The sequence below is a fragment of the Oncorhynchus nerka genome, linkage group LG27 (genome assembly GCF_034236695.1).
Source record: "Oncorhynchus nerka isolate Pitt River linkage group LG27, Oner_Uvic_2.0, whole genome shotgun sequence".
Classification (NCBI taxonomy): domain Eukaryota; kingdom Metazoa; phylum Chordata; class Actinopteri; order Salmoniformes; family Salmonidae; genus Oncorhynchus; species Oncorhynchus nerka.
In genome coordinates, this window is record NC_088422.1 from 81,153,614 (window position 1) to 81,179,188 (window position 25,575).

At 43.3% G+C, this 25,575-nt stretch overlaps 1 pseudogene; it reads right to left on the bottom strand.

Annotated features, from left to right (window-relative positions):
• LOC115112773 (nuclear factor of activated T-cells, cytoplasmic 3-like) overlaps positions 1-25,575 on the bottom strand; it is a 113,500-nt pseudogene that overhangs the window by 64,829 nt on the left and 23,096 nt on the right.

The window sequence follows — 25,575 nt, forward strand, 5'->3', positions numbered from 1 at the left end:
ATTTTGCCAGTTATAAGGACTTGGCTACACTGAGCCAGTTATAAAGACTTGGCTACACTGAGCCAGTTATAAAGACTTGACTACACTGAGCCAGTTATAAGGACTTGGCTACACTGAGCCAGTTATAAGGACTTGGCTACACTGAGCCAGTTATAAAGACTTGGCTACACTGAGCCAGTTATAAAGACTTGACTACACTGAGCCAGTTATAAAGACTTGGCTACATTGAGCCAGTTAGAAGGACTTGGCTACATTGAGCCAGTTATAAGGACTTGGCTACACTGAGCCAGTTATAAAGACTTGGCTACATTGAGCCAGTTATAAAGACTTGGCTACACTGGGCCAGTTATAAAGACTTGGCTACACTGAGCCAGTTATAAAGACTTGGCTACACTAAGCCAGTTATAAGGACTTGGCTACATTGAGCCAGTTATAAGGACTTGGCTACATTGAGCCAGTTATAAAGACTTGGCTACACTGAGCCAGTTATAAAGACTTGGCTACATTGAGCCAGTTATAAGGACTTGGCTACATTGAGCCAGTTATAAGGACCTGGCTACATTGAGCCAGTTATAAGGACTTGGCTACACTGAGCCAGTTATAAGGACTTGGCTACACTGAGCCAGTTATAAAGACTTGGCTACATTGAGCCAGTTATAAGGACTTGGCTACATTGAGCCAGTTATAAGGACCTGGCTACACTGAGCCAGTTATAAAGACTTGGCTACATTGAGCCAGTTATAAAAACTTGGCTACACTGAGCCAGTTATAAAGACTTGGCTACACTGAGCCAGTTATAAGGACTTGGCTACACTGAGCCAGTTATAAAGACTTGGCTACACTGAGCCAGTTATAAAGACTTGGCTACACTGAGCCAGTGATAAAGACTTGGCTACATTGAGCCAGTTATAAAGACTTGGCTACACTGGGCCAGTTATAAAGACTTGGCTACACTGAGCCAATTATAAAGACTTGGCTACACTAAACCAGTTATAAGGACTTGGCTACATTGAGCCAGTTATTAGGACTTGGCTACACCGAGCCAGTTATAAAGACTTGGCTACACTGAGCCAGTTATAAGGACTTGGCTACATTGAGCCAGTTATAAAGACTTGGCTACATTGAGCCAGTTATAAAGACTTGGCTACACTGAGCCAGTTATAAAGACTTGGCTACACTGAGCCAGTTATAAAGACTTGGCTACACTGAGCCAGTTATAAGGACTTGGCTACACTGAGCCAGTTATAAAGACTTGACTACACTGAGCCAGTTATAAAGACTTGGCTACATTGAGCCAGTTATAAGGACTTGGCTACACTGAGCCAGTTATAAAGACTTGGCTAAATTGAGCCAGTTATAAGGACTTGGCTACACTGAGCCAGTTATAAGGACCTGGCTACATTGAGCCAGTAATAAAGACTTGGCTACACTGAGCCAGTTATAAGGACTTGGCTACACTGAGCCAGTTATAAGGACGTGGCTACATTGAGCCAGTAATAAAGACTTGGCTACACTGAGCCAGTTATAAAGACTTGGCTACACTGAGCCAGTTATAAGGACTTGGCTACATTGAGCCAGTTATAAAGACTTGGCTACATTGAGCCAGTTATAAAGACTTGGCTACATTGAGCCAGTTATAAGGACTTGGCTACATTGAGCCAGTTATAAGGACTTGGCTACACTGAGCCAGTTATAAAGACTTGGCTACACTGAGCCAGTTATAAAGACTTGACTACACTGAGCCAGTTATAAGGACTTGGCTACACTGAGCCAGTTATAAGGACTTGGCTACACTGAGCCAGTTATAAGGACTTGGCTACACTGAGCCAGTTATAAAGACTTGGCTACACTGAGCCAGTTATAAAGACTTGACTACACTGAGCCAGTTATAAGGACTTGGCTACACTGAGCCAGTTATGAAGACTTGGCTACATTGAGCCAGTTATAAGGACTTGGCTACATTGAGCCAGTTATAAGGACTTCGCTACACTGAGCCAGTTATAAAGACTTGGCTACACTGGGCCAGTTATAAAGACTTGGCTACACTGAGCCAGTTATAAAGACTTGGCTACACTAAGCCAGTTATAAGGACTTGGCTACATTGAGCCAGTTATAAGGACTTGGCTACACCGAGCCAGTTATAAAGACTTGGCTACACTGAGCCAGTTATAAGGACTTGGCTACATTGAGCCAGTTATAAGGACTTGGCTACACTGAACCAGTTATAAGGACTTGGCTACACTGAGCCAGTTATAAGGACTTGGCTACACTGAGCCAGTTATAAAGATTTGGCTACATTGAGCCAGTTATAAAGACTTGGCTACATTGAGCCAGTTATAAGGACTTGGCTACATTGAGCCAGTTATAAGGACTTGGCTACACTGAGCCAGTTATAAAGACTTGGCTACATTGAGCCAGTTATAAGGACCTGGCTACATTGAGCCAGTTATAAGGACTTGGCTACACTGAGCCAGTTATAAAGACTTGGCTACATTGAGCCAGATATAAAGACTTGGCTACACTGAGCCAGTTATAAAGACTTGGCTACACTGAGCCAGTTATAAAGACTTGGCTACACTGAGCCAGTTATAAGGACTTGGCTACACTGAGCCAGTTATAAAGACTTGGATACACTGAGCCAGTTATAAAGACTTGGATACACTGAGCCAGTTATAAAGAGTTGGCTACACTGAGCCAGTTATAAAGACTTGGCTACACTGAGCCAGTTATAAAGACTTGGCTACACTCAGCCAGTTATAAAAACGTGGCTACATTGAGCCAGTTATAAGGACTTGGCTACACTGAGCCAGTTATAAGGACTTGGCTACACTGAGCCAGTTATAAGGACTTGGCTACATTGAGCCAGTTATAAGGACTTGGCTACACTGAGCCAGTTATAAAGACTTGGCTACACTGAGCCAGTTATAAGGACTTGGCTACACTGAGCCAGTTATAAGGACTTGGCTACATTGAGCCAGTTATAAGGACTTGGCTACACTGAGCCAGTTATAAAGACTTGGCTACATTGAGCCAGTTATAAAGACTTGGCTACACTGAGCCATTTATAAAGACTTGGCTACATTGAGCCAGTTATAAAGACTTGGCTACATTGAGCCAGTTATAAAGACTTGGCTACACTGAGCCAGTTATAAAGACTTGACTACACTGAGCCAGTTATACGGACTTGGCTACACTGAGCCAGTTATAAAGACTTGGCTACACTGAGCCAGTTATAAGGACTTGGCTACACTGAGCCAGTTATAAAGACTTGGCTACACTGAGCCAGTTATAAAGACTTGGCTACACTGAGCCAGTTATAAAGACTTGGCTACACTGAGCCAGTTATAAAAACTTGGCTACATTGAGCCAGTTATAAGGACTTGGCTACACTGAGCCAGTTATAAGGACTTGGCTACACTGAGCCAGTTATAAGGACTTGGCTACATTGAGCCAGTTATAAGGACTTGGCTACACTGAGCCAGTTATAAAGACTTGGCTACACTGAGCCAGTTATAAAGACTTGGCTACATTGAGCCAGTTATAAGGACTTGGCTACACTGAGCCAGTTATAAAGACTTGGCTACACTCAGCCAGTTATAAAAACTTGGCTACATTGAGCCAGTTATAAAGACTTGGCTACATTGAGCCAGTTATAAGGACTTGACTACACTGAGCCAGTTATAAAGACTTGGCTACATTGAGCCAGTTATAAAGACTTGGCTACACTGGGCCAGTTATAAAGACTTGGCTACACTGAGCCAGTTATAAAGACTTGGCTACACTCAGCCAGTTATAAAAACTTGGCTACATTGAGCCAGTTAGAAGGACTTGGCTACATTGAGCCAGTTATAAGGACTTGGCTACACTGAGCCAGTTATAAAGACTTGGCTACATTGAGCCAGTTATAAAGACTTGGCTACACTGGGCCAGTTATAAAGACTTGGCTACACTGAGCCAGTTATAAAGACTTGGCTACACTAAGCCAGTTATAAGGACTTGGCTACATTGAGTCAGTTATAAGGACTTGGCTACATTGAGCCAGTTATAAAGACTTGGCTACACTGAGCCAGTTATAAAGACTTGGCTACATTGAGCCAGTTATAAGGACTTGACTACACTGAGCCAGTTATAAAGACTTGGCTACACTGAGCCAGTTATAAAGACTTGGCTACATTGAGCCAGTTATAAGGACTTGGCTACACTGAGCCAGTTATAAAGACTTGGCTACATTGAGCCAGTTAGAAGGACTTGGCTACATTGAGCCAGTTATAAGGACTTGGCTACACTGAGCCAGTTATAAAGACTTGGCTACATTGAGCCAGTTATAAAGACTTGGCTACACTGAGCCAGTTATAAAGACTTGGCTACATTGAGCCAGTTAGAAGGACTTGGCTACATTGAGCCAGTTATAAGGACTTGGCTACACTGAGCCAGTTATAAAGACTTGGCTACATTGAGCCAGTTATAAAGACTTGGCTACACTGGGCCAGTTATAAAGACTTGGCTACACTGAGCCAGTTATAAAGACTTGGCTACACTAAGCCAGTTATAAGGACTTGGCTACATTGAGCCAGTTATAAGGACTTGGCTACATTGAGCCAGTTATAAAGACTTGGCTACACTGAGCCAGTTATAAAGACTTGGCTACATTTTGCCAGTTATAAGGACTTGGCTACACTGAGCCAGTTATAAGGACTTGGCTACACTGAGCCAGTTATAAAGACTTGGCTACACTGAGCCAGTTATAAAGACTTGACTACACTGAGCCAGTTATAAAGACTTGGCTACATTGAGCCAGTTAGAAGGACTTGGCTACATTGAGCCAGTTATAAGGACTTGGCTACACTGACCCAGTTATAAAGACTTGGCTACATTGAGCCAGTTATAAAGACTTGGCTACACTGGGCCAGTTATAAAGACTTGGCTACACTGAGCCAGTTATAAAGACTTGGCTACACTAAGCCAGTTATAAGGACTTGGCTACATTGAGCCAGTTATAAGGACTTGGCTACATTGAGCCAGTTATAAAGACTTGGCTACACTGAGCCAGTTATAAAGACTTGGCTACATTGAGCCAGTTATAAGGACTTGGCTACATTGAGCCAGTTATAAGGACCTGGCTACATTGAGCCAGTTAGAAGGACTTGGCTACATTGAGCCAGTTATAAGGACTTGGCTACACTGAGCCAGTTATAAAGACTTGGCTACATTGAGCCAGTTATAAAGACTTGGCTACACTGGGCCAGTTATAAAGACTTGGCTACACTGAGCCAGTTATAAAGACTTGGCTACACTAAGCCAGTTATAAGGACTTGGCTACATTGAGCCAGTTATAAGGACTTGGCTACATTGAGCCAGTTATAAAGACTTGGCTACACTGAGCCAGTTATAAAGACTTGGCTACATTTTGCCAGTTATAAGGACTTGGCTACACTGAGCCAGTTATAAAGACTTGGCTACACTGAGCCAGTTATAAAGACTTGACTACACTGAGCCAGTTATAAGGACTTGGCTACACTGAGCCAGTTATAAAGACTTGGCTACATTGAGCCAGTTATAAGGACTTGGCTACACTGAGCCAGTTATAAAGACTTGGCTACATTGAGCCAGTTATAAAGACTTGGCTACACTGGGCCAGTTATAAAGACTTGGCTACACTGAGCCAGTTATAAAGACTTGGCTACACTAAGCCAGTTATAAGGACTTGGCTACATTGAGCCAGTTATAAAGACTTGGCTACACTGAGCCAGTTATAAAGACTTGGCTACATTTTGCCAGTTATAAGGACTTGGCTACACTGAGCCAGTTATAAAGACTTGGCTACACTGAGCCAGTTATAAAGACTTGACTACACTGAGCCAGTTATAAGGACTTGGCTACACTGAGCCAGTTATAAGGACTTGGCTACACTGAGCCAGTTATAAAGACTTGGCTACACTGAGCCAGTTATAAAGACTTGACTACACTGAGCCAGTTATAAAGACTTGGCTACATTGAGCCAGTTAGAAGGACTTGGCTACATTGAGCCAGTTATAAGGACTTGGCTACACTGAGCCAGTTATAAAGACTTGGCTACATTGAGCCAGTTATAAAGACTTGGCTACACTGGGCCAGTTATAAAGACTTGGCTACACTGAGCCAGTTATAAAGACTTGGCTACACTAAGCCAGTTATAAGGACTTGGCTACATTGAGCCAGTTATAAGGACTTGGCTACATTGAGCCAGTTATAAAGACTTGGCTACACTGAGCCAGTTATAAAGACTTGGCTACATTGAGCCAGTTATAAGGACTTGGCTACATTGAGCCAGTTATAAGGACCTGGCTACATTGAGCCAGTTATAAGGACTTGGCTACACTGAGCCAGTTATAAGGACTTGGCTACACTGAGCCAGTTATAAAGACTTGGCTACATTGAGCCAGTTATAAGGACTTGGCTACATTGAGCCAGTTATAAGGACCTGGCTACACTGAGCCAGTTATAAAGACTTGGCTACATTGAGCCAGTTATAAAAACTTGGCTACACTGAGCCAGTTATAAAGACTTGGCTACACTGAGCCAGTTATAAGGACTTGGCTACACTGAGCCAGTTATAAAGACTTGGCTACACTGAGCCAGTTATAAAGACTTGGCTACACTGAGCCAGTGATAAAGACTTGGCTACATTGAGCCAGTTATAAAGACTTGGCTACACTGGGCCAGTTATAAAGACTTGGCTACACTGAGCCAGTTATAAAGACTTGGCTACACTAAACCAGTTATAAGGACTTGGCTACATTGAGCCAGTTATTAGGACTTGGCTACACCGAGCCAGTTATAAAGACTTGGCTACACTGAGCCAGTTATAAGGACTTGGCTACATTGAGCCAGTTATAAAGACTTGGCTACATTGAGCCAGTTATAAAGACTTGGCTACACTGAGCCAGTTATAAAGACTTGGCTACACTGAGCCAGTTATAAAGACTTGGCTACACTGAGCCAGTTATAAGGACTTGGCTACACTGAGCCAGTTATAAAGACTTGACTACACTGAGCCAGTTATAAAGACTTGGCTACACTCAGCCAGTTATAAAAACTTGGCTACATTGAGCCAGTTATAAAGACTTGGCTACATTGAGCCAGTTATAAGGACTTGACTACACTGAGCCAGTTATAAAGACTTGGCTACATTGAGCCAGTTATAAAGACTTGGCTACACTGGGCCAGTTATAAAGACTTGGCTACACTGAGCCAGTTATAAAGACTTGGCTACACTCAGCCAGTTATAAAAACTTGGCTACATTGAGCCAGTTAGAAGGACTTGGCTACATTGAGCCAGTTATAAGGACTTGGCTACACTGAGCCAGTTATAAAGACTTGGCTACATTGAGCCAGTTATAAAGACTTGGCTACACTGGGCCAGTTATAAAGACTTGGCTACACTGAGCCAGTTATAAAGACTTGGCTACACTAAGCCAGTTATAAGGACTTGGCTACATTGAGTCAGTTATAAGGACTTGGCTACATTGAGCCAGTTATAAAGACTTGGCTACACTGAGCCAGTTATAAAGACTTGGCTACATTGAGCCAGTTATAAGGACTTGACTACACTGAGCCAGTTATAAAGACTTGGCTACACTGAGCCAGTTATAAAGACTTGGCTACATTGAGCCAGTTATAAGGACTTGGCTACACTGAGCCAGTTATAAAGACTTGGCTACATTGAGCCAGTTAGAAGGACTTGGCTACATTGAGCCAGTTATAAGGACTTGGCTACACTGAGCCAGTTATAAAGACTTGGCTACATTGAGCCAGTTATAAAGACTTGGCTACACTGAGCCAGTTATAAAGACTTGGCTACATTGAGCCAGTTAGAAGGACTTGGCTACATTGAGCCAGTTATAAGGACTTGGCTACACTGAGCCAGTTATAAAGACTTGGCTACATTGAGCCAGTTATAAAGACTTGGCTACACTGGGCCAGTTATAAAGACTTGGCTACACTGAGCCAGTTATAAAGACTTGGCTACACTAAGCCAGTTATAAGGACTTGGCTACATTGAGCCAGTTATGGCTACATTGAGCCAGTTATAAAGACTTGGCTACACTGAGCCAGTTATAAAGACTTGGCTACATTTTGCCAGTTATAAGGACTTGGCTACACTGAGCCAGTTATAAGGACTTGGCTACACTGAGCCAGTTATAAAGACTTGGCTACACTGAGCCAGTTATAAAGACTTGACTACACTGAGCCAGTTATAAAGACTTGGCTACATTGAGCCAGTTAGAAGGACTTGGCTACATTGAGCCAGTTATAAAGACTTGGCTACACTGAGCCAGTTATAAAGACTTGGCTACATTGAGCCAGTTATAAAGACTTGGCTACACTGGGCCAGTTATAAAGACTTGGCTACACTGAGCCAGTTATAAAGACTTGGCTACACTAAGCCAGTTATAAGGACTTGGCTACATTGAGCCAGTTATAAGGACTTGGCTACATTGAGCCAGTTATAAAGACTTGGCTACACTGAGCCAGTTATAAAGACTTGGCTACATTGAGCCAGTTATAAAGGACTTGGCTACATTGAGCCAGTTATAAGGACCTGGCTACATTGAGCCAGTTAGAAGGACTTGGCTACATTGAGCCAGTTATAAGGACTTGGCTACACTGAGCCAGTTATAAAGACTTGGCTACATTGAGCCAGTTATAAAGACTTGGCTACACTGGGCCAGTTATAAAGACTTGGCTACACTGAGCCAGTTATAAAACTTGGACTAAGCCAGTTATAAGGACTTGGCTACATTGAGCCAGTTATAAGGACTTGGCTACATTGAGCCAGTTATAAAGACTTGGCTACACTGAGCCAGTTATAAAGACATTTTGGCTACACTGAGCCAGTTATAAAGACTTGGCTACACTGAGCCAGTTATAAAGACTTGACTGAGCCAGTTATGACTTGGCTACACTGAGCCAGTTATAAAGACTTGGCTACATTGAGCCAGTTATAAGGACTTGGCTACACTGAGCCAGTTATAAAGACTTGGCTACATTGAGCCAGTTATAAAGAGCTACACTGGGCCAGTTATAAAGACTTGGCTACACTGAGCCAGTTATAAAGACTTGGCTACACTAAGCCAGTTATAAAGACTTGGCTACATTGAGCCAGTTATAAAGACTTGGCTACACTGAGCCAGTTATAAAGACTTGGCTACATTGAGCCAGTTATAAGGACTTGGCTACACTGAGCCAGTTATAAAGACTTGGCTACAGACTTGACTACACTGAGCCAGTTATAAAGACTTGGCTACACTGAGCCAGTTATAAGGACTTGGCTACACTGAGCCAGTTATAAAGACTTGGCTACACTGAGCCAGTTATAAAGACTTGGCTACATTGAGCCAGTTATAAGGACTTGGCTACATTGAGCCAGTTATAAAGACTTGGCTACACTGAGCCAGTTATAAAGACTTGGCTACACTGAGCCAGTTATAAAGACTTGGCTACATTGAGCCAGTTATAAAGACTTGGCTACACTGAGCCAGTTATAAAGACTTGGCTACACTGAGCCAGTTATAAAGACTTGGCTACACATTGAGCCAGTTATAAGGACTTGGCTACATTGAGCCAGTTATAAAGACTTGGCTACACTGAGCCAGTTATAAAGACTTGGCTACATTGAGCCAGTTATAAAGACTTGGCTACATTGAGCCAGTTATAAGGACTTGGCTACATTGAGCCAGTTATAAGGACTTGGCTACATTGAGCCAGTTATAAGGACTTGGCTACACTGAGCCAGTTATAAAGACTTGGCTACACTGAGCCAGTTATAAAGACTTGGCTACATTGAGCCAGTTATAAGGACCTGAGCCAGTTATAAGGACACTGAGCCAGTTATAAAGACTTGGCTACATTGACCAGTTATAAAGGACTTGGCTACACTGAGCCAGTTATAAAGACTTGCTACACTGAGCCTACACTGAGCCAGTTATAAAGACTTGGCTACACTGAGCCAGTTATAAAGACTTGGCTACACTGAGCCAGTTATAAAGACTACACTGAGCCAGTGATAAAGACTATAAAGGCTACATTGAGCCAGTTATAAAGACTTGGCTACACTGGGCCAGTTATAAAGACTTGGCTACACTGAGCCAGTTATAAAGACTTGGCTACACTAAACCAGTTATAAGGACTTGGCTACATTGAGCCAGTTATTAGGACTTGGCTACACCGAGCCAGTTATAAAGACTTGGCTACACTGAGCCAGTTATAAGGACTTGGCTACATTGAGCCAGTTATAAAGACTTGGCTACATTGAGCCAGTTATAAAGACTTGGCTACACTGAGCCAGTTATAAAGACTTGGCTACACTGAGCCAGTTATAAAGACTTGGCTACACTGAGCCAGTTATAAGGACTTGGCTACACTGAGCCAGTTATAAAGACTTGACTACACTGAGCCAGTTATAAAGACTTGGCTACATTGAGCCAGTTATAAGGACTTGGCTACACTGAGCCAGTTATAAAGACTTGGCTAAATTGAGCCAGTTATAAGGACTTGGCTACACTGAGCCAGTTATAAGGACCTGGCTACATTGAGCCAGTAATAAAGACTTGGCTACACTGAGCCAGTTATAAGGACTTGGCTACATTGAGCCAGTAATAAAGACTTGGCTACACTGAGCCAGTTATAAAGACTTGGCTACACTGAGCCAGTTATAAAGACTTGGCTACACTGAGCCAGTTATAAGGACTTGGCTACATTGAGCCAGTAATAAAGACTTGGCTACATTGAGCCAGTTATAAAGACTTGGCTACATTGAGCCAGTTATAAGGACTTGGCTACATTGAGCCAGTTATAAGGACTTGGCTACACTGAGCCAGTTATAAAGACTTGGCTACACTGAGCCAGTTATAAAGACTTGACTACACTGAGCCAGTTATAAGGACTTGGCTACACTGAGCCAGTTATAAGGACTTGGCTACACTGAGCCAGTTATAAGGACTTGGCTACACTGAGCCAGTTATAAAGACTTGGCTACACTGGGCCAGTTATAAAGACTTGGCTACACTGAGCCAGTTATAAAGACTTGGCTACACTAAGCCAGTTATAAGGACTTGGCTACATTGAGTCAGTTATAAGGACTTGGCTACATTGAGCCAGTTATAAAGACTTGGCTACTTGGCTACACTGAGCCAGTTATAAAGACTTGGCTACACTGAGCCAGTTATAAAGACTTGACTACACTGAGCCAGTTATAAAGACTTGGCTACACTGAGCCAGTTATAAAGACTTGGCTACATTGAGCCAGTTATAAGGACTTGGCTACACTGAGCCAGTTATAAAGAATTGAGCCAGTTAGAAGGACTGGCACATTGAGCCAGTTATAAGGACTTGGCTACATTGAGCCAGTTATAAAGACTTGGCTACACTGAGCCAGTTATAAAGACTTGGCTACACTGAGCCAGTTATAAAGACTTGGCTACATTGAGCCAGTTAGAAGGACTTGGCTACATTGAGCCAGTTATAAGGACTTGGCTACACTGAGCCAGTTATAAAGACTTGGCTACATTGAGCCAGTTATAAAGACTTGGCTACACTGAGCCAGTTATAAAGACTTGGCTACACTGAGCCAGTTATAAAGACTTGGCTACACTAAGCCAGTTATAAGGACTTGGCTACATTGAGCCAGTTATAAGGACTTGGCTACATTGAGCCAGTTATAAAGACTTGGCTACACTGAGCCAGTTATAAAGACTTGGCTACATTGAGCCAGTTATAAGGACTTGGCTACACTGAGCCAGTTATAAGGACTTGGCTACACTGAGCCAGTTATAAAGACTTGGCTACACTGAGCCAGTTATAAAGACTTGACTACACTGAGCCAGTTATAAAGACTTGGCTACATTGAGCCAGTTAGAAGGACTTGGCTACATTGAGCCAGTTATAAGGACTTGGCTACACTGAGCCAGTTATAAAGACTTGGCTACATTGAGCCAGTTATAAAGACTTGGCTACACTGGGCCAGTTATAAAGACTTGGCTACACTGAGCCAGTTATAAAGACTTGGCTACACTAAGCCAGTTATAAGGACTTGGCTACATTGAGCCAGTTATAAGGACTTGGCTACATTGAGCCAGTTATAAAGACTTGGCTACACTGAGCCAGTTATAAAGACTTGGCTACATTGAGCCAGTTATAAGGACTTGGCTACATTGAGCCAGTTATAAGGACCTGGCTACATTGAGCCAGTTAGAAGGACTTGGCTACATTGAGCCAGTTATAAGGACTTGGCTACACTGAGCCAGTTATAAAGACTTGGCTACATTGAGCCAGTTATAAAGACTTGGCTACACTGGGCCAGTTATAAAGACTTGGCTACACTGAGCCAGTTATAAAGACTTGGCTACACTAAGCCAGTTATAAGGACTTGGCTACATTGAGCCAGTTATAAGGACTTGGCTACATTGAGCCAGTTATAAAGACTTGGCTACACTGAGCCAGTTATAAAGACTTGGCTACATTGAGCCAGTTATAAGGACTTGGCTACACTGAGCCAGTTATAAAGACTTGGCTACACTGAGCCAGTTATAAAGACTTGACTACACTGAGCCAGTTATAAGGACTTGGCTACACTGAGCCAGTTATAAGGACTTGGCTACATTGAGCCAGTTATAAGGACTTGGCTACACTGAGCCAGTTATAAAGACTTGGCTACATTGAGCCAGTTATAAAGACTTGGCTACACTGAGCCAGTTATAAAGACTTGGCTACACTGAGCCAGTTATAAAGACTTGGCTACACTAAGCCAGTTATAAGGACTTGGCTACATTGAGCCAGTTATAAAGACTTGGCTACACTGAGCCAGTTATAAAGACTTGGCTACATTTTGCCAGTTATAAGGACTTGGCTACACTGAGCCAGTTATAAAGACTTGGCTACACTGAGCCAGTTATAAAGACTTGACTACACTGAGCCAGTTATAAGGACTTGGCTACACTGAGCCAGTTATAAGGACTTGGCTACACTGAGCCAGTTATAAAGACTTGGCTACACTGAGCCAGTTATAAAGACTTGACTACACTGAGCCAGTTATAAAGACTTGGCTACATTGAGCCAGTTAGAAGGTTACATTGAGCCAGTTATAAGGACTTGGCTACACTGAGCCAGTTATAAAGACTTGGCTACATTGAGCCAGTTATAAAGACTTGGCTACACTGAGCCAGTTATAAAGACTTGGCTACACTGAGCCAGTTATAAAGACTTGGCTACACTGAGCCAGTTATAAAGACTTGGCTACATTGAGCCAGTTATAAAGACTTGGCTACATTGAGCCAGTTATAAAGACTTGGCTACACTGAGCCAGTTATAAAGACTTGGCTATAAAGATTGAGCCAGTTATAAGGACTTGGCTACATTGAGCCAGTTATAAGGACCTGGCTACATTGAGCCAGTTATAAGGACTTGGCTACACTGAGCCAGTTATAAGGACTTGGCTACACTGAGCCAGTTATAAAGACTTGGCTACATTGAGCCAGTTATAAGGACTTGGCTACACATTGAGCCAGTTATAAGGACCTGGCTACACTGAGCCAGTTATAAAGACTTGGCTACATTGAGCCAGTTATAAAAACTTGGCTACACTGAGCCAGTTATAAAGACTTGGCTACACTGAGCCAGTTATAAGGACTTGGCTACACTGAGCCAGTTATAAAGACTTGGCTACACTGAGCCAGTTATAAAGACTTGGCTACACTGAGCCAGTGATAAAGACTTGGCTACATTGAGCCAGTTATAAAGACTTGGCTACACTGGGCCAGTTATAAAGACTTGGCTACACTGAGCCAGTTATAAAGACTTGGCTACACTAAGCCAGTTATAAGGACTTGGCTACATTGAGCCAGTTATAAGGACTTGGCTACACCGAGCCAGTTATAAAGACTTGGCTACACTGAGCCAGTTATAAGGACTTGGCTACATTGAGCCAGTTATAAAGACTTGGCTACATTGAGCCAGTTATAAAGACTTGGCTACACTGAGCCAGTTATAAAGACTTGGCTACACTGAGCCAGTTATAAAGACTTGGCTACACTGAGCCAGTTATAAGGACTTGGCTACACTGAGCCAGTTATAAAGACTTGACTACACTGAGCCAGTTATAAAGACTTGGCTACATTGAGCCAGTTATAAGGACTTGGCTACACTGAGCCAGTTATAAAGACTTGGCTAAATTGAGCCAGTTATAAGGACTTGGCTACACTGAGCCAGTTATAAGGACCTGGCTACATTGAGCCAGTAATAAAGACTTGGCTACACTGAGCCAGTTATAAGGACTTGGCTACACTGAGCCAGTTATAAGGACGTGGCTACATTGAGCCAGTAATAAAGACTTGGCTACACTGAGCCAGTTATAAAGACTTGGCTACACTGAGCCAGTTATAAGGACTTGGCTACATTGAGCCAGTAATAAAGACTTGGCTACATTGAGCCAGTTATAAAGACTTGGCTACATTGAGCCAGTTATAAGGACTTGGCTACATTGAGCCAGTTATAAGGACTTGGCTACACTGAGCCAGTTATAAAGACTTGGCTACACTGAGCCAGTTATAAAGACTTGACTACACTGAGCCAGTTATAAGGACTTGGCTACACTGAGCCAGTTATAAGGACTTGGCTACACTGAGCCAGTTATAAGGACTTGGCTACACTGAGCCAGTTATAAAGACTTGGCTACACTGAGCCAGTTATAAAGACTTGACTACACTGAGCCAGTTATAAGGACTTGGCTACACTGAGCCAGTTATGAAGACTTGGCTACATTGAGCCAGTTATAAGGACTTGGCTACATTGAGCCAGTTATAAGGACTTCGCTACACTGAGCCAGTTATAAAGACTTGGCTACACTGGGCCAGTTATAAAGACTTGGCTACACTGAGCCAGTTATAAAGACTTGGCTACACTAAGCCAGTTATAAGGACTTGGCTACATTGAGCCAGTTATAAGGACTTGGCTACACCGAGCCAGTTATAAAGACTTGGCTACACTGAGCCAGTTATAAGGACTTGGCTACATTGAGCCAGTTATAAGGACTTGGCTACACTGAGCCAGTTATAAGGACTTGGCTACACTAAGCCAGTTATAAGGACTTGGCTACATTGAGCCAGTTATAAGGACTTGGCTACACTGAGCCAGTTATAAAGACTTGGCTACATTGAGCCAGTTATAAAGACTTGGCTACACTGAGCCAGTTATAAAGACTTGGCTACACTGAGCCAGTTATAAAGACTTGGCTACACTGAGCCAGTTATAAAGACTTGGCTACACTGAGCCAGTTATAAAGACTTGGCTACACTGAGCCAGTTATAAAGACTTGGCTACATTGAGCCAGTTATAAAGACTTGGCTACATTGAGCCAGTTATAAGGACTTGGCTACACTGAGACAGTTATAAAGACTTGGCTACACTGAGCCAGTTATAAAGACTTGACTACACTGAGCCAGTTATAAGGACTTGGCTACACTGAGCCAGTTATAAAGACTTGGCTACATTGAGCCAGTTATAAAGACTTGGCTACACTGAGCCAGTTATAAGGACTTGGCTACATTGAGCCAGTTATAAAGACTTGGCTACACTGAGCCAGTTATAAAGACTTGGCTACACTGAGCCAGTTATAAAGACTTGGCTACACTGAGCCAGTTATAAAGACTTGGCTACATTGAGCCAGTTATAAAGACTTGGCTACACTGGGCCAGTTATAAAGACTTGGCTACACTGAGCCAGTTATAAAGACTTGGCTACACTAAACCAGTTATAAGGACTTGGCTACATTGAGCCAGTTATTAGGACTTGGCTACACCGAGCCAGTTATAAAGACTTGGCTACACTGAGCCAGTTATAAGACTTGGCTACATTGAGCCAGTTATAAAGACTTGGCTACATTGAGCCAGTTATAAAGACTTGGCTACACTGAGCCAGTTATAAAGACTTGGCTACACTGAGCCAGTTATAAAGACTTGGCTACACTGAGCCAGTTATAAAGACTTGGCTACACTGAGCCAGTTATAAAGACTTGACTACACTGAGCCAGTTATAAGACTTGGCTACATTGAGCCAGTTATAAGGACTTGGCTACACTGAGCCAGTTATAAAGACTTGGCTACACTGAGCCAGTTATAAGGACTTGGCTACACTGAGCCAGTTATAAGGACCTGGCTACATTGAGCCAGTAATAAAGACTTGGCTACACTGAGCCAGTTATAAGGACTTGGCTACATTGAGCCAGTAATAAAGACTTGGCTACACTGAGCCAGTTATAAAGACTTGGCTACACTGAGCCAGTTATAAGGACTTGGCTACATTGAGCCAGTAATAAAGACTTGGCTACATTGAGCCAGTTATAAAGACTTGGCTACATTGAGCCAGTTATAAGGACTTGGCTACATTGAGCCAGTTATAAGGACTTGGCTACACTGAGCCAGTTATAAAGACTTGGCTACACTGAGCCAGTTATAAAGACTTGACTACACTGAGCCAGTTATAAGGACTTGGCTACACTGAGCCAGTTATAAGGACTTGGCTACACTGAGCCAGTTATAAGGACTTGGCTACACTGAGCCAGTTATAAAGACTTGGCTACACTGAGCCAGTTATAAAGACTTGACTACACTGAGCCAGTTATAAGGACTTGGCTACACTGAGCCAGTTATAAAGACTTGGCTACATTGAGCCAGTTATAAGGACTTGGCTACATTGAGCCAGTTATAAGGACTTCGCTACACTGAGCCAGTTATAAAGACTTGGCTACACTGGGCCAGTTATAAAGACTTGGCTACACTGAGCCAGTTATAAAGACTTGGCTACACTAAGCCAGTTATAAGGACTTGGCTACATTGAGCCAGTTATAAGGACTTGGCTACACCGAGCCAGTTATAAAGACTTGGCTACACTGAGCCAGTTATAAGGACTTGGCTACATTGAGCCAGTTATAAAGACTTGGCTACACTGAGCCAGTTATAAAGACTTGGCTACACTGAGCCAGTTATAAAGACTTGGCTACATTGAGCCAGTTAGAAGGACTTGGCTACATTGAGCCAGTTATAAGGACTTGGCTACACTGAGCCAGTTATAAAGACTTGGCTACATTGAGCCAGTTATAAAGACTTGGCTACACTGAGCCAGTTATAAAGACTTGGCTACACTGAGCCAGTTATAAAGACTTGGCTACACTGAGCCAGTTATAAGGACTTGGCTACATTGAGCCAGTTATAAGGACTTGGCTACATTGAGCCAGTTATAAGGACTTGGCTACACTGAGCCAGTTATAAAGACTTGGCTACACTGAGCCAGTTATAAAGACTTGGCTACACTGAGCCAGTGATAAAGACTTGGCTACATTGAGCCAGTTATAAAGACTTGGCTACACTGGGCCAGTTATAAAGACTTGGCTACACTGAGCCAGTTATAAAGACTTGGCTACACTAAACCAGTTATAAGGACTTGGCTACATTGAGCCAGTTATTAGGACTTGGCTACACCGAGCCAGTTATAAAGACTTGGCTACACTGAGCCAGTTATAAGGACTTGGCTACATTGAGCCAGTTATAAAGACTTGGCTACATTGAGCCAGTTATAAAGACTTGGCTACACTGAGCCAGTTATAAAGACTTGGCTACACTGAGCCAGTTATAAAGACTTGGCTACACTGAGCCAGTTATAAGGACTTGGCTACACTGAGCCAGTTATAAGGACTTGGCTACACTGAGCCAGTTATAAGGACTTGGCTACACTGAGCCAGTTATAAAGACTTGGCTACACTGAGCCAGTTATAAAGACTTGACTACACTGAGCCAGTTATAAGGACTTGGCTACACTGAGCCAGTTATGAAGACTTGGCTACATTGAGCCAGTTATAAGGACTTGGCTACATTGAGCCAGTTATAAGGACTTCGCTACACTGAGCCAGTTATAAAGACTTGGCTACACTGGGCCAGTTATAAAGACTTGGCTACACTGAGCCAGTTATAAAGACTTGGCTACACTAAGCCAGTTATAAGGACTTGGCTACATTGAGCCAGTTATAAGGACTTGGCTACACCGAGCCAGTTATAAAGACTTGGCTACACTGAGCCAGTTATAAGGACTTGGCTACATTGAGCCAGTTATAAAGACTTGGCTACACTGAGCCAGTTATAAAGACTTGGCTACATTGAGCCAGTTATAAAGACTTGGCTACACTGAGCCAGTTATAAGGACTTGGCTACATTGAGCCAGTTATAAAGACTTGGCTACATTGAGCCAGTTATAAGGACTTGGCTACATTGAGCCAGTTATAAGGACTTGGCTACACTGAGACAGTTATAAAGACTTGGCTACACTGAGCCAGTTATAAAGACTTGACTACACTGAGCCAGTTATAAGGACTTGGCTACACTGAGCCAGTTATAAAGACTTGGCTACATTGAGCCAGTTATAAAGACTTGGCTACACTGAGCCAGTTATAAGGACTTGGCTACATTGAGCCAGTTATAAAGACTTGGCTACACTGAGCCAGTTATAAAGACTTGGCTACACTGAGCCAGTTATAAAGACTTGGCTACACTGAGCCAGTGATAAAGACTTGGCTACATTGAGTCAGTTATAAAGACTTGGCTACACTGGGCCAGTTATAAAGACTTGGCTACACTGAGCCAGTTATAAAGACTTGGCTACACTAAACCAGTTATAAGGACTTGGCTACATTGAGCCAGTTATTAGGACTTGGCTACACCGAGCCAGTTATAAAGACTTGGCTACACTGAGCCAGTTATAAGGACTTGGCTACATTGAGCCAGTTATAAAGACTTGGCTACATTGAGCCAGTTATAAAGACTTGGCTACACTGAGCCAGTTATAAAGACTTGGCTACACTGAGCCAGTTATAAAGACTTGGCTACACTGAGCCAGTTATAAGGACTTGGCTACACTGAGCCAGTTATAAAGACTTGACTACACTGAGCCAGTTATAAAGACTTGGCTACACTGAGCCAGTTATAAGGACTTGGCTACACTGAGCCAGTTATAAAGACTTGGCTACATTGAGCCAGTTATAAGGACTTGGCTACACTGAGCCAGTTATAAGGACCTGGCTACATTGAGCCAGTTATAAAGACTTGGCTACACTGAGCCAGTTATAAGGACTTGGCTACACTGAGCCAGTTATAAAGACTTGGCTACACTGAGCCAGTTATAAAGACTTGGCTACACTGAGCCAGTTATAAGGACTTGGCTACATTGAGCCAGTTATAAAGACTTGGCTACATTGAGCCAGTTATAAGACTTGGCTACATTGAGCCAGTTATAAGGAATTGGCTACATTGAGCCAGTTATAAAGACTTGGCTACACTGAGCCAGTTATAAAGACTTGGCTACACTGAGCCAGTTATAAAGACTTGACTACACTGAGCCAGTTATAAGGACTTGGCTACACTGAGCCAGTTATAAGGACTTGGCTACACTGAGCCAGTTATAAGGACTTGGCTACACTGAGCCAGTTATAAAGACTTGGCTACACTGAGCCAGTTATAAAGACTTGACTACACTGAGCCAGTTATAAGGACTTGGCTACACTGAGCCAGTTATAAAGACTTGGCTACATTGAGCCAGTTATAAAGACTTGGCTACATTGAGCCAGTTATAAAGACTTGGCTACACTGAGCCAGTTATAAAGACTTGGCTACACTGAGCCAGTTATAAAGACTTGGCTACACTGAGCCAGTTATAAAGACTTGGCTACACTGAGCCAGTTATAAAGACTTGGCTACATTGAGCCAGTTATAAAGACTTGGCTACACTGAGCCAGTTATAAGGACTTGGCTACATTGAGCCAGTTATAAGGACTTGGCTACATTGAGCCAGTTATAAGGACTTGGCTACACTGAGACAGTTATAAAGACTTGGCTACACTGAGCCAGTTATAAAGACTTGACTACACTGAGCCAGTTATAAGGACTTGGCTACACTGAGCCAGTTATAAAGACTTGGCTACATTGAGCCAGTTATAAAGACTTGGCTACACTGAGCCAGTTATAAGGACTTGGCTACATTGAGCCAGTTATAAAGACTTGGCTACATTGAGCCAGTTATAAGGACTTGGCTACATTGAGCCAGTTATAAGGACTTGGCTACACTGAGACAGTTATAAAGACTTGGCTACACTGAGCCAGTTATAAAGACTTGACTACACTGAGCCAGTTATAAGGACTTGGCTACATTGAGCCAGTTATAAAGACTTGGCTACATTGAGCCAGTTATAAAGACTTGGCTACACTGAGCCAGTTGTAAGGACTTGGCTACATTGAGCCAGTTATAAAGACTTGGCTACATTGAGCCAGTTATAAAGACTTGGCTACACTGAGCCAGTTATAAGGACTTGGCTACATTGAGCCAGTTATAAAGACTTGGCTACATTGAGCCAGTTATAAAGACTTGGCTACACTGAGCATGATAAAGGTGTTCCTGGTCTGTTACAGTTACAGGGAGACACAGTTTTCTCTAACACAGCACTTTGCAGTACAAATGGGGAGAAATTAAACGTGTGTAGGTGTGTGTGCGTCCATGGTCTATGAGTATGAGGAATGATACACACCACTGTAAGCTGTCCTAACAGGCAGACATTTACACCACATTATGCCTCTCTCTACAGTAACTATCCTAACCACGAAGGCTAGCCTAACCTTTTCCGCTAGTCAAAGAAAGTCACTAACCATTGCCTATTGTTTCTTTATGTGCCCATTGTCAGGTCGTGGCAAAACTAAAATTGTGCTTTCAACAGGCCATGCTATGCCAGACAAACATGCCACACAGAAATAACCTCCACTCAGCCCTCACACAGCATGCAGACCACAGACACCAAATAAAATGAATGTTAATTTACTAAAGTCCAGGGAACTCAAAAAGAACTCAACAGAGTAGCAAAACATGAGTCAGTCAGTTTTTCCCTATCCTCCATGGCTCTATCGGAAGCTGGGCAGCTGGCTGACTCCGAACACCATCAGTCAGGCTAAATGGGAGAAATGTGGTGGCTTTCTTTGGAGTCGGTTCACTGAATAAACTGTTGTCCAGAGGAAAGAATGACATTTGAAGAAAGATAGAAGCACGTGTCTCTAACATTGTGGTCAATGAGGGGTATTCTACCACTGGCATCTGTTCCCATGCGATTTTGAATCAAAGTAGGCTATAGGACAGCCTGTCCTGGTAGCCTAGATTCCCCCACAGCACATGGCAGATGAAAGCCCCCATGAATATGATCACATTGCATACTATAAAGATGTACTGCATGAGTCACAACTATTCTAAATAAAAATGTAGGCTTCTCAGACCCAAATCAAGTCTATTCCTGGACTTCGAAGCCATTTGAATAAGAATTCTCCAATGAGCATGCTTTGTAGTCCAGAAGTCATCTTAATCTAGGTCTGGGAAACCGTCTCTAAATGTTTAAGGCCTAAAAACAAAGGTGGGTGTAACAGTGGCTTGTCTCGTACCCTCCAATGCCACCGACATAACACCGGAAGTGTATGTTTTCCCTGGCCAGTGGCCACAGTAACACAAGAGGGGTTTGGTAGCTAGGAAACCTGAGTGTTGTGGCGGGCGGAGGGAGCCGGTTGAAGCAGAGGTCGGAGCCTGGATTAGCGTAACCTTTCTAGGGTATGCTGCTCGGTACCGCGGGGCTCTGGGGCTCCCAGTCTGGTGCTACCAGTCACCACCTGCGGCCTACAGCCGCTCCCCTGTACATCTCTCATTCTTTATTTAACTTTTATTTAACTAGGAAAGTCAGTTAAGAACAAACTCTTATTTACAATGACGGCCTACCAAAAGGAAAAAGGCCTCCTGTGGGACAGGGGCTGGTATTAAGATAAAAAAGAAATAACAAAAAAAGAAAAAGAAACAACAACAATACACATATCACGACAAGAGAGACAACATGACATAAAGAGAGACCTAAGACAACAACATAGCATGGTAGCAACACAACATGACAACAACATGGTAGCAACACAACATGGCAGCAGCACAAAACATTATTGGGCACAGACAACAGCACTAAGGGCAAGAAGGTAGAAACAACAATGCATCACGCGGAGCAGCCACAACTGTCAGTAAGAGATGGAGATAAAACTGTCCAGTTTGAGTGTTTTTTGCAGATCGTTCCAGTCGCTAGCTGCAGCGAACTGAAAAGAGGAGCGACCCAGGGATGTGTGTGCTTTGAGGACCTTTAACAGAATGTGACTGGCAGAACGGGTGTTTTTTGTGGAGGATGAGAGCTGCAGTAGATCTCTCAGATAGGGGGTAGTGAGGCCAAAGAGGGTTTTATAAATAAGCATCAACCAGTGGGTCTTGCGACGGGTATACAGAGATGACCAGTTTACAGAGATGTATAGAGTGCAGTGATGTGTCCAATAAGGAGCATTGGTGGCAAATTAGATGGCCGAATAGTAAAGAACATCTAGCCGGCTCGAGAGCACCCTTACCTGCCTATCTATAAATTACATCTCCATAATCTAGCATGGGTAGGATGGTCATCTGAATCAGGGTTAGTTTGGCTGCTGGGGAGAAAGAGGAGCGATTACGATAGAGGAAACCAAGTCTAGATTTAACCTTAACCTGCAGCTTTGATATGTGCTGAGAGAAGGACAGTGTACCGTCTAGTCATACTCCCAAGTACTTGTATGAGGTGACTACCTAAAGCACTAAACCCTCAGAGGTAGTAATCACACCTGTGGGGAGAGAGGCATTCTTCTTACCAAACCACATGACCTTTGTTTTGGAGACATTCAGAACAAGGTTAAGGGAAAGAAAGCTTGTTGGACACTAAGAAAGCTTTGTTGTAGTAGAGTTTAACACAAAATCCAAGGAGGGGCCAGCTGAGTATAAGACAGGCATATAAATAGATGAGAGATCCTCCTACTGCCTGAGCTATGTTGTTTATGTAAATTTAGAAGAGTGTGGGGCCTAGGATCGAGCCTTGGGGTACTCTCTTAGTGACAGACAGTGGCTGAGACAGTAGATTTTCTGACTTTATAAAATGCACTCTTTAAGAGAGCGCTAGTTAGCAAACCAGGCCAAAGACCCCTCAGGGACACTTAGCCGGCCCACAAGAATGGAATGGTCTACCGTATCAAAAACTTTGGCCAAGTCAATAAAAATATCAGCACAACATTGCTTAGAATCAAAGGCAATGGTGACATCATTGAGGACCTTTAAGGTTGCAGTGACACATCCATAACCTGAGCGGAAACCAGATTGCATACCAGAGAGAATACTATAGACATCAAGAAAGCCAGTCAGTTGATTATTGACAGGTTTTTCCAACACTTTTGATAAACAGGGCAAAATAGAAATAGGCCTATAACAGTTAGGATCAGCTTGATCTCCCCTTTAAATAAAGGACGAACCGTGGCTGCCGTCCAAGCAATGGGAACCTCCCCAGAGAGGAGAGACATGTTAAAAAGGTCGGAGATAGGCTTGGTGATGATAGGGGCAGCAACCTTAAAGAAGAAAGGGTCTAAACCATCTCACCCAGATGGTTTTTTGGGGTCAAGTTTAAGGAGCTACTATAGCACCTCAGACTCTGTGTCCGCCTGCAGGGAGAAACTTTGTAGCGGGGCAGGGGAAAGAGGGAGGAGCATCGGGGCTAGTCGCATTAGAAGGGGTGGGAGATGAGGACATGTTGGACAAGCAAGGAGGCATGACTGAGTCAAATAGGAATCATGACTTAAGTGGTGATTAAAGAGCTCAGCCATGTGCGCCTTGTCAGTAACAACCACATCATCAACATTAAGGGACATGGGCAGCTGTGAGGAGGGTTTATTCTCCAACCGAGAGAACTGCTCTTTAAAAAGTAACTAACATTGGCCTTCCGGATAGCCTGAGTGCACTTATTTCTAATTTGCCTGAACGAGATCCAGTCAGCCTGAGTATGCGTGTGCTGAGCCATAGAGCAGTTCTTAGCCCCACTAAATGTCATATCAACCTGAATACCGGTATGTGAATATGTATGTCTATGGTTAGCCCTGAGGTTGGATGGACTAGCCTGGTTACAGATCTTTTTGTGCAGTATAGCCAACTACAATGGTCATTTTCATACCCATTGTCTATACAGCAAACAAATCTGGGATCAAGATATAGGGAGGGACTGGGAGGGAGGGCTCCCTGAATCCACCCCCGGTCTGTCTGAGGCTCAGACTCGGAGCCCCCCGCCCCATGCCTCTGTTTCCTCCACCACCAGCCACTGAACACTGACAGCCACCCAGCAGACAGACGCCAGGACCATATGTTCAGCAGAACACCTCCCAGACACAGCTTCTCTGACTGGAGACTAGGGTTGTCACGATACCAGTGTGGCGAAACTACGATACCACATTTTCCTTGGTAAAAAAACAAACAGGAAGCAGACTAAACTCTATGGTTGTTTTCAAAAAGGTTTTATTTTCTACTATAGGACTGTTATGTCATAAGAAATGATGTCTGCTTCATTTTTTGTTTCCTTGCCACGATACTTCTGAGTATCGCGATACTGGTACCATGGTGACAACCCTAGTGGAGACACTTCCAGAACCTTCTACAGCAGACAGGAGAAATCACCCCACAGTCACAGCACTCACTACATCCAACAGTGGAAGCCTACTCTAGTCCTAAAGACCTAATCATTTTGTAAATAGTGGTTTATCTTAGATATGAATATACTCTTGTAGCGGGGTACTAGACCACTATAACAAGGTACAGTGTTGACCCCTTTCTGGAAGGTGTCTGTGAATTGGCAGCCAGACTGTGGTGTTTCAGGAAGGCTGGGTTAGATGGTGGTGGTGTGGCCCCTCAGCCATATGTGACCTGTGCTGATTTATAGCGCTAGAGGACAGAGCACACAAACAAGGCGGAGACTTCATCTGCTGCACACATTGGGAGAGCAGAGAAGGGAAACTTTAACCCGCTCTTTCTGATAGAAGTCAGTGCGTCACGACGATCAAGAGCTTCTGGTTACGCCGATTTCCAGATAAAAAGTGTGTGTGTGTGTGTGTGTGTGTGTGTGAGAGAGAGAGACGTGTGCATGTGCTTCCCCCCAGGCACCAATAACCTTATGTTACACTGTTGTGCTACTTCAGACAGCGCCATCATGTCTCTGTGGCTCATTAAATGTTTCAGCCCATGTGGGTCTAAAGAAGTGACTTTCCCAGAACCTACAATTTGAGAGCATTTTAGTCAAACCTACAGACAGTTATACCGGTGCAACCTACAGAATATGATACTAGTGCACCTCTGATAGGTGTAGTGCAGGCTAGTTCCCCTGTTCCAATTCAATTAGGCTACATAATTGTAACTCCGGAGCTCTGGATATCCGACTGCACTCTCAAATTTGAGGAATGCTTGCCCAACTGTCCAAGCCATTGCATAACCATTGCATAACCACTTCCATCATAAAATACTAGTAGGAACAGTGTCTTAATGCTCTTATCGGGATCAAACAGGCTACTGAACATTTAGTTCTTCATCACTAATCCTGTAAAGGTCCCATAAAGGTTCCTACCTTTCATGTACTCTACCTTGACCTAGTAATACTAATGACTC